The following is a 17256-nucleotide window of genomic DNA, read 5'->3' as shown; positions in this document are numbered from 1 at the left end:
GCACAGTATAAACATGACATCTACTCTTTTCTCTAGCTATGCCTATTATATGAATTTCTGAAACACAAACTCATCCTTCTAGCTATCTCAGAGATAAGTACAATTATGTTACATAAATGTATATGTATCAATGTGCCCTTATATGAATATTTTACACATAATTTAAAGAAGAATTTCACAATCCTACTCCTATGAAATACTACAACTCTAATCCAGATACTGATATTACATACTACGCAAACTTAAAAAAAAAAAATTCTGCCATATTAGCATAAGGCATGAAGAGATACTGGGATTCTTTCCTAAATGTAATCATATTACAAATGCTACAAATGCCCATAACCTGGATTTTTGTGTAAGCTTTTCATATTATTTTTAGCTACTACTTTCTAACAAGTCATGAATTATCTCATTTAACTTTTTATAGAACCTGGTGAAAGAGATATCTCAATTTTACATACAATGAAAGTAAGTAACATGTCCAAGATCGAAAAGCCAGCATTAAGTAGTAGGACTGGAACCCATTAGCCATTTACCAGTAAATAACACAAATATTAATCCAAGTCACTAGAAATTATGAGTATTCAAACAATAAGGATTGGTAACATTCTTAATGATTCAAATGACTGCAAAAATGTTAGGCTTTTAATCTGCCTTCTTTATCACTATATTACCAGGATCCAACAGCATGCCTTCAAAGGAGTGCCCAATTTTTTATGGATATGTTTAGTAACCATAGCACATGTTATTTGTCAGGTACGATTCTAAACACACTTAGCCCCCCTCTTTACATATATTAAAAAACCATTATGATCTTGAGAGATTAACTTCATTTTACAGCGACACTGTCATTACCCCCATTTTATCATGGAAACACCTAGCAAGCTGTAGAGCTGGGACTGAAATTCAGGAAATCAGGCTCCCCTATGCTGTTAACCATTGACACTAAACGGCCTAATACACAAAAAGATCTCTATAAGGGTCATAAGTTACCCAACAACTCACCTGAATACCATCTCCTTACAGTATTTAAGTACTAATTAAGTAACATTTATCTGAGTCCAGTGGTAATAAATAGCAGTTCCGTTCTCTTAAATTAGCTCTATTTAGTTAGTGATTTTCACGCCCTTTTAGTGCAAAGAACCTGAGAGTAGAATAATCGGATCAAGACTGTCCTGTTCCACCAGGTTCCAAAATACCATTAGCGTTCCTCTTCCCAAAATACACTAATAGGAAAAACTAAACTGATATTAGTAAGATACTAGTTGTCAATGTCTTAGGACATAACCTAATACATCACATCATTTAGAATAGTTTGCTTTAGGGAAACAGGGCAGCTGATTTATAAATTAACAAAATAAAGAAATATTGTTAAAGAGTATATATGGTTTGTTTTTGGAAGAGACAACTCAGACCAAAATGATGCTGTTAGAGATTACGTGATATTAGGATTATCTCCTAAATGTAATCTTATTATAAATGCTACAAACTGCCAACTACTTTTTCAAGTGAAATCTCTAACTGGTCAGTCTTCTGCTATGTTCGCCATGACTAACACACGATATGATCTGTTCGACACCATAAAGTATATCAGTAAGATATGTTAATGAGAAAGGAAACAGGATGAAGAGTCAAAAATGGTGAACACATCCCTAAAATAAACTATTCTAAATGATGTGATAATTTAGAGAAGTTTTACAAATCCATGCCAAAAAATAACCCTGATATTGATCCAAGTCCCTTAAAGTTGTATCAAAATAACCCCTAAACAAACAGCCCCTTAGAGCTCTGAGATTCCTGTCTCCCAAAAAGATTCAAAAACCGAAACACCGTTCTCCCATTTTCTGAAGAATAAATATAATCTGTCATCCTTGAATAAATACGTTTTTGTTTTTTATCTCATTTCCCCTAGTTATTCTAGCTACAGATTAACTTTAGGCTGTTCACAGGGCTGGCTATTCAGTCTGAAAATTTGGAGTATTCTCCCTGGTCTACTGGTTTTCAAATTTCTTAAGTTTTATAAATATTTGATTCAAATTTTATTTTCAGATATATTTTAGAATATGGTTTTGGCTAACACAAAGTAGGCCCCATTATAGCCTATCTCAAAAAATCTGGGCAGAATACTAAAGGAATTCATATAAGTACTATACTCTGAAAAGTAAATTACAGTAGGTGGAATGTGGAGGGGAGTAAAAATCTGGAGAAGCAAACTACATTGAGTCTTCCTGTTTTATTTTTCATCTTTTCTCTCATAGTTTTGTCCTTAGGGTGGTTACATGGTGGCAGTGGCACAGGTGGCTAAAAGTCTGAGAGAAGCCCCATTTTTCTGGGCGTTTCTAGCCAAAGGAACCAGGAAAAGGGGACACTGCAGGGTGGAGAAAAAATCCTGGAGAGAGTCTGATCAAGAGGATTCCTTAATTCTCTGCATGAATCTACACAAGTCCTAGCTGAGCTATGCAAGCATTCAGTTAGCACAGGACAGACCCAGGGCAATACAGCAAAGGCTGTGAAAACTAAACTAAGGGTGAACTATCACCCCCAAAAGGTAAGACAAAGTTTGCAGTCTGAGGCCAGGCATGATGGCCCATGCCTGTAATCCTAGCTCTTTGGGAGGTAAGGTGGGAAGACTGCTTGAGCTCAGGAGTTCAAGACCAGCCTGGGCAACATAGTGAGACCTCATTGCTACCAAACAAACAAACAAACAAACAAAAATTAGCCAGGTGTGGTAGTGCACACAAGCAGCCCCAGCTACTTGGGAGGCTGAGGCAGTAGGATTGCTTGAGCTATGGTCATGTCACTGCACTCCAGCCTATGCAACAAAGATCCTGTCTCAAAAGCAAAACAACAACAAAAAACCCCACCAAAATGTATGGTCTGAATCTAATGGGCTATTTGTTAAAACAAAACATCTCTAGAAGACTATTTACAGGGCCTAGAGTCGATATAACATAATACTGTCCAGGATACAGTTCCAACTTACTTGACATTCCAAGCACCAGAAAATGTGACCAGTTCTCAAGGGAACAGACAATCTATAACCGCCAAGGCCAAGATAACTCAAATATTGGAATTACTGAGGACTTTACCTATTATAACTATGCTCCATGGAGAAAAAAATAAACACTTTCAAAAAAAGAAAAGACAGAATTCTCAGCAGTGAAATAGTAGGTATAAAAAATTAAAATTTTAAAGGTAAGAAATATGATGTCTAAAAAAAGGGTACAATAACAGAATAGAAATGCAAAGAAGTCAGTGAACATGAAGCCAAATCAACAGAAATGATCTACTCTGAAGAACAGAGAAATAAAAGAAGAAAAAAATAAAGACTCTCAGGGTCCTCTGGACAACATCAAAAGTTTTGTCACTTGAGTACCAGAAAGAGAAAGAAATTGGTACAGAAAAAAATACTGGAAGAAATAAGGTTCATAAGCCTCCTAAACTTGAAGAAGGGCACAAATTTAGAAATTCACCAAGCACAAGAGAACACCAAATAGGATAAATGCAATAGAAAAACATGCTTATAAATTATAATCAAAGGCCGGGCACAGTGGCTCACGCCTGTAATACTAGCACTTTGGGGAGCCAAGGCAGGTGGACTGCCTGAGGTCAGGAGTTCAAGACCAGACTGGCCAACATGGTGAAACCCCATCTCTACTAAAAATACAAAAATGAGTTGAGCATGGTGGTAGGCACCTATAATCCCAGCTACTCAAGAGGCTGAGGCAGGAGAATCACTTGAACCCGTGGGGGGCGGAGGTTGCAGTGAGCTGAGATTGTGCCACCGCACTCCAGCCTGGGCAAAAAGAGCGAAACTCCATCTCAAAAATAAACAAACAAATAAATCATAATCAACTGCAACAAAGCAAACATGAAGAAAAATATCTTTTTTTAAATTTATTTTTATGTCAATAGTTTTTGAGGTACAGGTGGTTCTTGGTTACATTAATGAGTTCGTTAGTGGTGATTCCTAGGATTCTGGTGCAGTTGTCACCTGAGCAACATTACACTGTACCCAGTATGTAGTCTTTTATCCCTCACTCTCTGCCAACCTTCACCCTGAGTCCCCAAAGTCCACTGTATCTTTCTACTTATTTATTTTTGAGACAGAGTTTTGCCCTGTTGCCCAGGCTGGAGTGCAGTGGTGCGATCTCGGCTCACTGCAATCTCCACCTCCCAGGCTCAAGCAATTCTCATGCCTCAGCCTCTGGAGTAGCTGGGATTACAGGTGCGCACCACCACACCTGGCTGATTGTTGTATTTTTAGTAGAGACAGGGTTTCACCACGTTGGCCAGGCTGGTCTCAAACTCCTGGCCTCAAGTGATCTGCCCACCTCGGCCTCCCAAAGTGCTGGTATTACAGGCACGAGCCACAGTGCCCAGCCCAAAGTCCGTTATGTCATTCTTATGCCTTTGCATCGTCATAGCTTAGTTCCCACTTATAAGTGAGAACATACAATATCTGGTTTTCCATTCCTGAGATACTTTACCTAGAATAATGGCCTCCAGCTCCATCTAAGTTGCTGCAAAAGACATTATGCCTGAGTAGTATTCCATGGTGTATATATACTACATTCTCTTTACCCACTTAGTTGATGGGCACTTAAGGTTGGTTCCGTATCTTTGCAATTGCGAACTATGCTACTATAAACGTGTGTGCATGTGTGTTTTTTCATACAATGACTTCTTTTCCTATAGGTACTGAGCAGTGCAGCTCCTGGATCGAATGGTAGATCCGAATATGTTCAAAATATTATTTCAACATATAATTTAAAAATTATTAAAGATGTAATCGATTTAATAATTGTTTAATGAGCTATTTTACATTCTTTTTGTAAAATCCAGTGTGTATTTTATACTTACAGTACATCTCAATTCAAATTAACCACATTTCGAGTGCAAGAGTCACATATTTAGTTACTGGCTACTCAACTGGACCATGAAGCTCTAATGCAACCACTAAAAAATAATACGAAGAGATAAGAGTTAAAAAACCAAGGGATACATTGAAAATAAAATATCAAAATATATTCATATAATCTAAAAAAGGACAGACACTTTGGGAGGCTGAGGCAGGATTGCTTGAGGCTGAATTTAAGACCAGCCTGTGTAACACAATGAGACACCTATCTCTACAAAAAATTTTAAAAATTAGCCGAGTGTGGTGGCAGGCACCTGTAGTACTAGGTATTCTGGAGACTGAGGCAGGAGAATTACTTGAGCCCAGGAGATTAAGGTTGCAGGGAACTACGGCCATCCCATAGCATTCTAGCCAGGGAACAGCGTGAGACCTTGTCTCTCCCCACACCTCCCAAAAAAGGAAGAAAATAGTGGAGCAAACCGTAATAATTATATTAAATGTAAATAATGTAAATAATCGTGCACACCAATTAAAAGAGATTATCAAACTGGATTTTAAAGAAAGACTGAATTATATGCCTGTCTACAAGAAACTCCCTTTAAAAATAAAGATAGGTTAAACGTATAGACCAAGATATGCCAAACAATACAAACAATAATAAAAGATGGTTGGAATGGCTATATTAATATGAACTATATTTTAAACCTTTTTAAAGAGTCTAATTGGATTTGTTTACCCTCCATTCAGTTTTAATTATATCTAGTTCTGTGGCAGTTTTGAAACAATGAAGCTATTTCATTTCATGCATCTCCCTCACATTACTCATGTTGATGCATTAAGTAACTGGACACGCACAACAGTTCCTAAAGAAATATTACCCATTACATTAAAACTGTCCTATCTGATGGATTTTCTATGATGAGGTTTTCAGGTGAATGATAGCTTATAAATTTTTTGAGTCATTAATATTTATTCCCCATTATAACAGTTTACCGAAACATTCTTCTTGACAAGCCATCTAGGCATACAAAATAGTGCTATTAAGTATATTTACATTAAAAAAAAAAAATCACCTATCAGGGCTGGGTGCGGTGGCTCATGACTGTAATCCCAGCAATTCAGGAGGCTGAGGAGGGCAGAGGTCAGGAGTTCGAGATCAGCCTGACCAAGATGGCGACGCCCTGTCTCTACTAAAAATACAAAAATTAGCCGGGGTAGTGGTGCATGCCTGTAATCCCAGCTACTCAGGAGGCTGAGGCAGGAGAATTGCTTGAACTTGGGAAGCAGATGTTACAGTGAACCGAGATTGTGCCACTGCACTCCAGCCTGGGTGACAGAATGAGACTTGTGTCTCAAAACAAAACAAACAAACAAGACCTATTATTTGTAAACTGTTTGATTGATCCCAGAGAATTTTTAAAACAGTGTTGTTTTGGCCGCTCTCTTTCATGTTTGTATTTCTGTTTTGGTTTGCTTTAAGCTGCTAAATAACTACTGCGGTCAGGATACTAAGCCTGGTATTGGAATAAAAAAAGATTGAGATACTGTATCCCTTCATGGTACAAAGAGTAGACTTGGAGACATAGGATACAGAAGATGAACAAGATAGCATATGCTAAGTGCCAAATACAAGAAATAGGCAAAGAGTTCCTAAGACATTTTTTAAATGTACCAGTGGGGGAGTAACGAACGACTGAGGCAAGTAAAGAAAAATAAAAATAATAAAGTGCAAAAAGTTAATGTTCTTCAGTCTAAATTAGGACTTAAATTGTGTTTTCTTAGGTGGACTTCAAGTCCACCTCTCTCCCATTTATCTGTTTTTAAAGTTGTTTATAAGATGTTTAAATTGGGGACTTTGAGCTTAATGCAGTAGCAGAAAGGTGGCGGCAGTCGGGAGTTGGACAGTAGGGGAAACCAGTCAGGAGAAAATGGAAAGAAGACTACATATCAATAAAGAAGGCCTGATTAGAGCTAAGCTCCCCTAGGGCACAGACCTAATAGACACATAGACATCAACAAACCTGGAGTTCAGAACTATGGGTAGAGTGAATGCCTACAACATACTAGGTAACGAACTACACATTCTGGCATGCCTTTCCACGTTTAATCCGCAAAATACCAGAACACGGTATATTTAAAAACTTAAAACACCGTCAATACTGAACAATAGAACACCGCATTAAAAAGGCTTAAAAATCGTACCTTAAACAGAGCTAACTTAAGAGTATGAACAAGAGACAGAGTTAGTTGCTATTACCACTGGACTTAGATAAATGTTATTAAAAAATTAGGTGAGGAAACTGAGATACTGATTAGATCACCTATAAAAGGTGACAGTCATCTAGGACAACCAGAGCTCAAAACCAGGTCTGACTGACTCCTAAACCTATACACACACACACACACACACGCACACACAAAAGACTGAACTAATTTTTATCATATTGTCAAAATTGCAATAAAAAGACAACCCTAAAAGTACATCTGAGAAGTCTAGGGTAAAAGAAAGGATAAAAGAGGGTTTAAATGTACTCTAGAGGGTTTAAATTTAAAGACTGAGAACACTTTTAACTTTCACTAAAAGTGTTGGTATAATAATCTTTTACAAAAAGGAGTAAGTATAAATTTTAAAAGAACACATCTATATGCTGCTATTCTGGCTGGAGGCATTGGAGACCAAGTTAGTGAGCAAAATGCCCGTGTTAGGAATAGTGAGGGAACCCAGATTAAGGTACTAGAGCTCAAACAGAATGGTAAAATCTTCAGTATGGGGTATCTAAGAAGTATGGAGTAAGTGGTGCATCCCAGGACAGGATGTCAGAGCCTAAGTAGAGAAAAAAGTTAAGGCAATGGGAAACTGGCCATATGCAGGGGATTTATCAAATTCAGTAAGTAATGACAATGAGTCATAGTTCTCCTCGTGAGAAGGGAGTTATAAATTTGGTAATGGAAAAACAGAGAACAAATCTCATGGACTGAAATTGCAGAAATTGGTACCAATTCATGGTTTTCTACACATAGACATCGAAATAATTAGAGCATCCAAATCTTGTTTGCTAAATACCTTTCTCCACTAAAAGCAACCACTCTTTGGAGGAATGGTTGATTCCAGTGCTGGGGCAGGGAAAGTACAAGGTGAGCTTCATTTTCTTATGCCCAAAAGGAAGGAAGTGGCTGGGTGTGGTGGCTCACACCTGTAATCCCAGCACTTTGGGAGGCCAAGGCAGGTAGATCACTTGAGGTCAGGAGTTCAAGGTCAGCCTGGCCAACATGGCAAAATCCCGTCTCTACTAAAAATACAAAATTTAGCCAGGTGTAGTGGCCCACGCCTGTAATCCCAGCTACTTGGGAGGCTGAGGCACAAGAATCACTCGAACCTGGGAGGCAGAGTTTGTGGTGAGCCAAGATCACCACACTGCACTCCAGCCTGGGCAACAAAGCAAGATTCCACCTCAAAAAAACAAAAAAGGAAGTATGAAGAACAAGTCAAAAGAAAACAGAAACTATCTTGAAGGGCTTTCAATAGCCAAAGCTAAGACAATCTCGGAATAAATAAATAGCAAGTTTAACAAGGAATGGGGTATTTTTACAGTCTCAAAATACTTTTCCACAAAAATGCATGTTAATTACCAATGGGACAAAAGTAACTTTACAGTGAAGAAGCTTGGATGATATTACCTCAATCAAGTTATCATAGTGTACACTATGCGATATCAAGTTATCACATCATCAGTAATGAGACAAACAAAAATTGTATGCCATTTGATAGGACACAATGAGAAAAACGCAACATCATTACTGTCAAATAGCGTACAACCTGAAACTAACGATAAGGAAATATCTGGCATCCTACAGAAAGTACATGTGGGGGGAAAAAAAAAGAAAGTATCATGCAAACCCAAATGGAGAGACATTTTGCAAGAGAACTAATCTATAAGCTTTAAGCAGTACAAACAAGGTCATGAAAGTCAAAACTGGGGGACTGTTCCAAGTTGAAGGAGTCTAAAAAGATGTTACAGTTAAATGCAACACAGAATTCTGAATTATTTTGTTACAAAGGAAATTACTGTGGAAACTGGCAAAACTTGAATGTAGTCTGAGGTTAGATTCTAATAATATAGGAAGATTAATTTCTTAATTTTTTTTTTTTTTTTTTTTGAGACAGGGTCTTGCTCTGATGCCCGGACTGTAATGCAGTGGCACAATCTTAGCTCACTGCAGCCTTGAACCTCCTGGGCTCAAGTGATCCCCCCCATCTCAGCCTCCTGAGTAGCTGAGACCACAGGTGCATGCTACCACACCTAGTTTTGTTTCTTTTTTGTAGAGACAAGTTCTCACTATGTTGCCCAGGCTGGTCTCAAACTCCTAGGCTCAAGTGATCCTACCGCCTCTGTCTCCCAAAGTTCTCGATTATAGCTGTGAGCTACCGCACCATGCCAATTTCCTAATTTTGATGGTTATACTGTAGTTGTGCAACACAAAATCCTTGTACTTGTTTGAGGTGATGAGACTGTACCTGCAACTTACTCTCAACTGGTTTAGGAGAAAAAAGGTCTTTGTAGAGTACATGGAGCTTAAGTGGGATTCTACAATTTACTCTCAAAAGACTCAAGGAGGAAAAGTTCTTTGTACTGTACTAGGAACTTTTCTGAAAGTTTGAGAATTTTTTTTTGTAGTTACCTATAAAATTCACTTACAGAAGATAAGCAAAGCAGTGTTCCTTTTAAATGAAGAATAGCATGACAGTATATATTTTCACCTCTTTTTTTTATAAGACCCTGCTTTATTATTAGGAGATTGTCAATGACCTTTGATCTCTATCTGCATCGTCCAATAACCACTATTCAGTACCTCAACTGCACTACCCACTTTGCAAGTGCTCAACAACCACGTCACTATCAGTTACTACACCAAGCAATACAGATTCAAAACATTTCCATCATTACAGAAGTTTCTACTGGACAGCACTGATCTAGAGGTTGACAGGCCTCTAGATCAGTGAAACAACTGAAGACTGAAAGTCAGATGGACCTAGGTATAGATACTTAGCAACTTCTCTGACACTTAAGTCATTTAACTTCTCCAGAGCCCCAGACTCATGTGAAATGGACTAATACATTCAACATTGCAAGGCTACTGAAAAGATCAAATGAAAATTTATGTAAAATGTCTACAACAGAGTGGCTGACACATAGTAAATATCTGATAAACATTATCTGTCTTCTGTAATATGGGTGATAATTAAACTTTGATCTCAATACTTTTAGATCTAGTTAAGCAATTACAGAGGCATCACCTTACTGTCCTGCTTGTTCAAAAGGCCAATGAACTTCACACTGTTAGTCAACAAACTTTTTTTTAGTTCTTACCTTATTAAACTCTTATCAACACTTGACCCAACTCTCTCTTCTTGACTTCTCTCTCCTTGTAACACACTCTTCCTTTGGTTTCTGTAACACCCCACTCACCCTCTACTTCTCTGATCTTCACAGTATTCTCTGGGAGCTCACATTCTTCCAGCAACGTTTTTTAAATGTTAGAGGTCATTGTGGTTCCATCCTAAGCTTTTTTCCCCCTCAAGTTATATTCCCTCACCTAGGCAATTTCATCCATACCTATAGTTCCAATTATCTGGATGGGTGACTCCAGTTTTCCATTTCCAGCCCATACTCCTCCTCTGAATTTTAGAACCATATATCTAATTACTTACAGGAACTTCTACCTGAAAGATCCAAAGGTACTTTAAGCCTGATATATTAAAACCAAAAGAGCTCTTGTCCTTATCTGGCACAACCTAGGAATGTAATCCAGAAGTCATTTTTCAAATTTCTTTCTCCCTCACTTTCAATCTATTAACTGAGGCCTGCTGGTCTCAAATCCCATCCACCGAGCCCATCTCCACAATTATCATCCTAATTCAAGTTATCCTCATCTCTCCCAGACTACTAGAAAAGACTGCTAACTAATTCTCCCAGATCTCCTCTTGCTGCCTCTCTCCTCCCTTTCAATACATATCACCACAATCCTACTTCTGCCTTCTGGAACTATAAGAAATTAATATGGGTTCTAAATGACAACATTTTTAACAATAAGATAGTTATATTGCTTGATATGGTTTGGCTGTGTCCCCACCCAAATCTCATCTTGAATTGTATTCCCATAATTCCCATGTGTTGTGGGAGCAACCTGTTGGGAGATAATTTGAATTACGGGGCAGTTTCCCCCATACTGTTCTCATGGTAGTCTCACAAGATCTGATCGTTTTAACAGGGGTTTCTGCTTTTGCATTTTCCTCTTTTTCTCTTGCCACCACTATGTAAGAAGTGCCTTTCTCCTCCCACCATGATTCTGAGGCCTCCCTAGCTATGTGGAACTGTAAGTTCAATTAAACCTATTTTTCTTCCCAGTCTCAGGTATATCAGCAGCGTGAAAACAAACGATTACACTGCTTTACTCTTAGCTGAGGCATTCTTAGCTCCTTCTATATTAAGACAAATGATAGTTTCAAGGTCACATACTGTCACACTCCTCTAAAAACACACACCGCTTAGGCTAGGTGTGGGGGTTCATTCCTGTAATCCCAGCACTTTGCGAGGCCAAGGTGGGCGGATTACTTAAGCCTAGGAATTTGAGACCAGCCTGGGCACCATAGTGAGAGCTGTGATCACACCACTGCACTCCAGTCTGGGAGACAGAGCGAGATGCTATCTGAAAGCAAAAACAAAACAAACAACAACAAAAAACAAGGACCCCTGAAATGAACATGGCTCACGTGCATGGATATAAGTAACTTGCTTAGTCTAAACTTTCAAACCACAATCACTATTCGTAATGTTTATAGCTGAAAGCATGTTAATTCATTAACTTACATGTAAGGCATTGTTCAGGTGTTTAGGGACAAAACAGTGACCAATACTGACAAATGCTGACCTCACAGAAGCTAAATTAGAGTGAAGAAAATAAACAATAAACCTCAGTTAGTAGATTACACAGCATGTTGCAAAATGATAAATGCTATGGAGAAAAATCTGGTATAAAAACAGATACGAAATATCGAGGGGAAGGCTGTTGTTTTATACATAGTAGTTAGAAAAGACCACAACAGCACAGGGGAAAGGAGATTGGAGAAACAGTGAGATGAAGTCAGACAGGAAGAAGAGACTCAAATCATAGAGTCTTGTAGACCACAGGAATACGGAATTTACTATGACTGAGAAGGGAAGTCATCTGGGAATAGAAGTTACATGACCTGACATTTTATCAGGATCACTCTGGCTATGGAGTATTAAAGACTGTAGATCAGCAAAGACCACAGTGACTTTTTAGGAAGATATTTCTGAAAGCAAAATAGTGGTTGTGTTTTTATGCTTTGTATTGAATTTTTATGTGTCTATGTACTAGGAATTCACACATTAAGTTCACAGATACAACTTAAAAATATACAATGCAAAGATGAGTTTTAGGAATAGCGAGAGAATGATACTGGATATTTTAACTCTGGGCTCTACTCAGTATTACTGCTGAGTAATAGTATTACCAACAGTATTACTGCTCAGAAGCAAGACAAGGTGCAAGGCTATTAATCTATTTTGGGGGACAGACTATAATTAAAAATCTGGATTTTATTTCACTGGGCAAGGTAAACCTTGTCAAGGTACAATTTACATCATTAAAAGACAAGAGCAGGTGATAGCAGGGTTTGCTAAAGGGAAGCTACAATGAAAATTAATCTACAGTTGACTTTCTTTTTATTACTTTTATGCCTGCTACTCTCTTTAAGATGCTACGACTATCTCTGATACACTTTAAAAGTTCAGTATTAAGTTGATGGGTAGTATAATACTGCACTTTCTGATTACTAAAAGATGTTATTGATGATGAATCAACAGTATCATGTAACTGCACTGATTCATCCTATATCTGTGAATAAAAGCACAGGTTTTCAAGAAAACTGTCTAAGCCCTAGCTGGTGCCAAACGACGATAGGGAGCTAAGTAACTCCTGAAAAGTTCTGATCTTAACACACTGGCCCCATTACCACATGAAGGTATTAACAGAAAAAGTAAAAAAATTCTCCGTAATTATTTCCTCCATGACATGTTTTCAGGCAACATATTTAGAAACTTTAAATTTTATTCTACAGTTTTCTTCCCCTTTATACTGAAGAATGTCTTTAAAGCATGAGTATACTTACAGTAAGCAAACATTCAAATTTTACCCCAATGAAATCTTAAAATGTACTCAAACTCTCAGGCAAAAAGTTCACTATCTGAATGTGAAAAACTGAATGTTAAAATATTTGCAAGCACCAAAAAATGCAGCTAAAATGCAGCTACCCTAAGAACTACTATTTTTAAAAAACTCATATTGCATAAAAAATGTAAATTCAGATTATCCGACAGGATAATATAGAACACAAGAAATCCAAAGACAGTTTCAAGATTTCATTTCTCTTGCCCACTGAGTTAAAACAAAAACAAAAGGTCCATAAACTTTTTTCTTGCATCTTTTGACCAAAATAGTGAGATGATCAAGCCAACTGCCAAAGAAACAGGAAAGAGAAAGCAATTGTTTAGAAATAGACTTGATTACATGTCAAAATTTTAATACAATTACTAATAAAATATAAAAACCGTTATTTTAAAATGTATTGCCCTGATATTCTGCTGCTGAGGTAGGTAGTGATATGTAGAAATTTATTTTTCTTTCTAAAACGAAAAAATACTGCATTTATTAATATGCTATTCCCAAATTTCGGGGGCAATTCCCAAAGCGGAGAAAATGTAACATCAGCATCTACTACACAAAGCATTAAAAACATTTTTCAGCAGTTTTGCTTAAGTCTCTTAGGTCAGTGGTAGCATGTTAGCCAAAATGTAACCCAAAATGAATGAACAACAGTCAGCTGGTAGACACTGTATGTAATACAATACGGAAATATATTGAAGGTATTTCAAAATTCAACACTTGAATCTGTGAATGTCTAAATCAAGTACTCTAAATCGAGCGTCTACTTTTGAAACAATACTCCAAAATACGTGTTGGTGGCAAGACCGCCAGCCATCTGTAAGAAATCTTTTTAATGGTTCAAAATTCCTAAGTCTGAGGAGGGGCAACCGATTAGGCTAAATTTATATCTCCCGGCCCCGTAGTCGTCAGCGAAGGTAGCGAATTTAAAACACTGGGGGTGGGTGAGTAGTCTGAAGTTCAGATCACGGAGTGAAAAAGGCTGATGCTTAGAAGCGGCGGCTCTTCCCCATTCGCGCACTCGAGAGGTCACGGCGTAGTAAAGTTTGGTTTCACTAGCGGGCTTGGACGCTCGCGACCAAAGTCTCCCAAGAAAAGCCGACACCGCGGTCGGGAGCGCCCGGAAGCTCAGCAGGACACGTTTCCACCGCAGGGAGGAGGGCGTCTGCGGCGGTTCTGGCGTGGAGCCCCTTGTCCCCCTGTAGGACCCTGCACACGGGCGGGGACGGGCTTCGCCGGCTAAGGCGGCGGGAGGCGCGTAGGCCACAAGGAGGAAATGGGACGGAGTGCGACAGAGAGGCGGCGGCGGCCCAGGGCCGGGCCGGGCCTCCCTCGCGGGGCAGCGAGAGGGAAAGCGGCCCTCCCGGCCGCAGCCTCCCCCACCTCGAGAGGCAGCTCCAACTTTCCTCCCAGCGCACGACGTCGCACGGGCCGCGCGAGATTCCGAAACTTTGTCAGCCCTCGCGTCGCCCGAGGCCCGCTCCAGCGCTCTGCGCCGGCCGCTAACCCTCCTCTAGCCCAGACAGCTGCCCAAGCCCATCCACCCCGCGGGTCGGCCAATGTTTACCTCAGGCCGAGGTCGAGGCGCTCGGTCCGGCCGCGGCCCCACAGCAGGTTCCCAGGTCACAGTCACTCCGCCAACAAGTTCCCCAACATGGACTCCTTCGTCCGCTTTGTGGTGTTACAGGGTCTCTGGGACACTGACTCCGCTGGCTCGGTCCGGCGGCGGCGGCGAAGCAGGGAGCGACCCAGGTTTCGCCGCTCCGCGCGACTTGCGCCACCGCTACTCCCCCTTCCCCCTCCTTGTCTAGCCTCCTCCCTCCTCTCCCCTCCCCTCCCCGCGCGTCTCCCTCCTCCTCCCGTCCCTCGCTCGCTTGGCTCACTGTCGGCGCGCTAAGGTGACGACGGCGGCTGCCGGACTCGCCGCGTTCGGCCTACTCTCGCTCTGGCCCTGAGTGCATGTTCGCAGTGCCCAGCCGGGCCGCAGGGGGGCGCTGGCAAACTGCTGTTTGCGACCGAGAAGCGTGGTGGGTGGAGTCACGTCACGCGGCCTGTGAGCGGGAGGAAGGGCAGCTGCGATGGAGGGGCCTTCTGGGAAACGTCCTTCCTGCCCCGCCTTTCGCCCACGCTGCGGATGGTGCGCCTGCGCAGCGCGTGGACTTTGGCCTCAGCGCTACTTTGGCAGTTTTACAGGCTGCGTCGCGGAGGACAGTGAAAGAGGCTTTAAGGTGACTGGACAGGAAGGATTTTGCTCAGGGTGTGTTCCTCTATCTTTATGGTAATCTGATATTGAAAAGAGTGTTCGTATGTTTGCGGTGGATTGAGTGTTCACCTGGCGGCGCTGCCCACCCGAAATGCAGCCCGTGGGGTGAAGAGTAGGTAACTTAGAAGCCCACCTTTCCTCCTTTCTGGTGGGCATTTTTTTAGATGCCGGAGGGAGAGCTTTCCCCCCTGAATCCCCGAGCCTAGGGGCTTTCCCCTGTTTTAACCCCACATCACAAAATTAAATTTGGACCAGGTGCGCGGTCTCTCACGCCGGTAACCCCAGCACTTTGGGAGGCCGAGGCTGACGGATCCTTTGAGCCCAGGAGTTCGAGACCAGCTTGAGCAACGTATTAAGACCTCGTTCGGGAGGTTAAGGTGGGAGAATCGCTTGAAACCGGGAGGCTGAGGTTGCAGTGAGCCGAGATCGTTCCACTGCACTCCAGCCTGGGCGACAGAGCGAGACCCTGTCTCAAGCAACAACAAAAAAAACTTGATTTACTTTAAAGACCTCCACGTTGTCGTTAGTGACGTGTGTGCCAGCCTCCACTTTTTTCCTCGGCGGGTTGTTAAATGTTTTGTTTTACCTCGGAAGTATTTTGACTTTTTCAAAGCCACTGACTCTTTAACCTCCTAGTTTCTCTTGTCGATTGCAGCAAGCTTCCGGTTGCTCTGTCTGCCCTCAGTGTCCCCCATCTACCAGCTGACCTTCCAGTCCTCCCACCCACGCCCTTGTCCTGCTTGCGGCTCCCGCAGGACTAAGCTCTGCTCCCTGCGCGCGGATCACCCAGGTCCCAGTCGCTTTCAGCCGCGCGTTCACACCTTTTCCTGTCGCCTGTCCCCGTTCTGTCCGCGCGCGCTGCCCTCTCCCAGCCACGCTGACGCCTGCCCGGGATGAGTTTCCTCCCTACTTTGTCGCGGCCCTGCCTGCCGGCCGCTTCCCTGCCGCCTTCCCGCATTCTCGCAGACTACGTTGCCGCGTCCCCTGCTCCCGCCCTGAGGACGTCGCTTTTCTGGCACTCATCGTGTGCATTCTGTTGAGTCTGCTCACTGTCTCAAACTGTGAGAATTGGGACAGTGTCTTATCACTTTCATAACAGCGTCTGACACTTGCTGAAAGAACACATGAATGGCAGCCTTGTCGCTGTCAAAGTCTTTGGAGTTTTTCAGTGTACTGTTTTTGATATGAGGTTAGGGAATTTAGATGGCTTTACTGTATTTGGGATATTTGAGGGAAAAATGAGCTAGAGACATTAAAATGCTTTCTTCTCATGGAAGAACAAAATTCTTATGAAGGACCTTTCCCTGTCAAAATCAGAGCAAATAGTACAGGATATATACTCTTTGGATATAAAGAATGATTATAAAGGATGATTGTTAAGAGAAATAGTGAAAATTAGTGTAGAATGATATAACCCGATCAACACTTATGAGCCATCCAACAGAATAAGGGTGTAGCTTTGCTATGTATACAATCTCTAGGACTCACTCTAGAGAGTCCTGCCTCTGGGAGTGTAACTCCTGATATGGACTCCTGCTGCAACATGCTTCTGCGTATGTTTTATATTTTTAAAAAAATCTCAGTTTTGTTTTAGGAAAGTGTTTTTTCTCAAAATTTAATTAAAGCCTAAATGATAAAATCTGCCAAATAGAAAACTATTTTAAATTGATGATAACAGTATGGTTTCATCAAAACTAAAAAATACCAAATCTTTTGATGTATTTATTTCCTAGCAGAGACTAAGTTTTCACGTTCTTACTATTGGCCTCCTAGATATCATGTGAGCATGTCTTAAGGAAAACTGCTCTTAATGCCACTGTGGTTTCTACCTTCATGTGCAAATAGAAGAGAGTGGTGGTTTGCAATAGGCCATTCTTCCCAGAGA

The 17256-nt window shown here is 40.9% G+C and overlaps 1 protein-coding gene across 2 annotated transcripts in view; it reads right to left on the bottom strand.

Annotated features, from left to right (window-relative positions):
- The window catches only part of SCAF11 (SR-related CTD-associated factor 11), a 78024-nt gene extending 61758 nt beyond the window's left edge, over nt 1-16266 (bottom strand). The window contains exon 1 of one of the 2 annotated variants that reach the window (XM_011936058.1): nt 16158-16266. The gene's annotated coding sequence lies outside the window, so the exon portion shown is untranslated. Of the gene's footprint in view, nt 1-14675; nt 15012-16157 lie in introns of those variants that run through there. The other variant, XM_011936059.1, reaches the window with a different exon arrangement.
- Between the last annotated feature and the right edge of the window lie 990 nt (nt 16267-17256).

The sequence above is a fragment of the Colobus angolensis genome, unplaced genomic scaffold (genome assembly GCF_000951035.1).
Source record: "Colobus angolensis palliatus isolate OR3802 unplaced genomic scaffold, Cang.pa_1.0 Scaffold150, whole genome shotgun sequence".
Taxonomy (NCBI): Eukaryota; Metazoa; Chordata; class Mammalia; order Primates; family Cercopithecidae; genus Colobus; species Colobus angolensis.
The sequence above is the reverse complement of the archived record's forward strand: the minus strand, read 5'-3'. Positions and strand labels throughout refer to the sequence as shown.